This window comes from Limulus polyphemus, unplaced genomic scaffold, assembly GCF_000517525.1.
Source record: "Limulus polyphemus unplaced genomic scaffold, Limulus_polyphemus-2.1.2 Scaffold2701, whole genome shotgun sequence".
NCBI lineage: Eukaryota > Metazoa > Arthropoda > Merostomata > Xiphosura > Limulidae > Limulus > Limulus polyphemus.
In genome coordinates, this window is record NW_013668311.1 from 74,999 (window position 1) to 76,017 (window position 1,019).

Below are 1,019 nucleotides of genomic sequence, written 5' to 3' on the forward strand. Positions count from 1 at the left end.
CATTTGTTCTGTTGTCCACTTCGTCCAAACTGAAATGTCCTGGACCGTGATAATGCCAAAGCCTGTTGGCATGCACCACTTTTGGCTTACCTCGCCGACCACATTTTATCCGGAAAGTCACGTCTGAGAGACGATTCACTCTGTCATATGGGCCTTCCCATGGAGAAAACAACTTAGGAGACTTCCCTTTGGTCTTCCTGGGATTATACAACCATACCTTGTCTCCTGGTACAAAGCTGACTTCATTGGATCTCTTATCATAAGTTAACTTCATCGAATCAGCAGCTTGAACACACTTGATGGTGAATATCATCCATCCTTTCCGATAACAATTTCACGAACTCTGACATATTCACAGGCAACTCTTCATACGGTGGGCGTCCCTTATGCTTGGGTCCCCTTTTAGCACTACATGTACTGCATGTCCTGCACCATTCTTCCACATCTCGCCTCATACCTATCCAGTAAAATCTTTGTCGTAGGTGAATCAATGTTTTCTTAATTCCGGGATGTCCTCCTGTTAAAGTATCATGGGATTGACGCAGCACAACTTCCCGTAACTTTCTCGGTATAACCGTTTGCTAAGTCGTCTATTTCCCATCTGTAGTTTCCCATCTCCGGAGAAGAATACCATCTTCAAGCTTTAACTGGTCCCATTGTGCCCAATAGTGCTTTGTCACAGGGCTTAGACTAGACACCTTCTCCCAAGCAGGGCGCAAAACACTTGCTTTTAAGAAATCAATTATTGGCTTCAAATCTTGATCTTTCTCCTGTTCTGCTTTGATATCTATATTTGGTTCCACTTTATCATCATCAACTCTTTCAGTAGGCTTGACTTCAGCTTGATGGCACCTAATTAGTTCAACCTCTCTTTTAACAGTTATCGGAACTTGGCCTTTGTTGTTCCCAGACGTCATTTTATCAAAATCAGTTACAAACTTTCTTGGTAGTAGATAGTCTAATCCTAATGTGCATTCGTCTTCAATGTCAGCCAAGTATACTTTGTGTCAGTCCTTTAT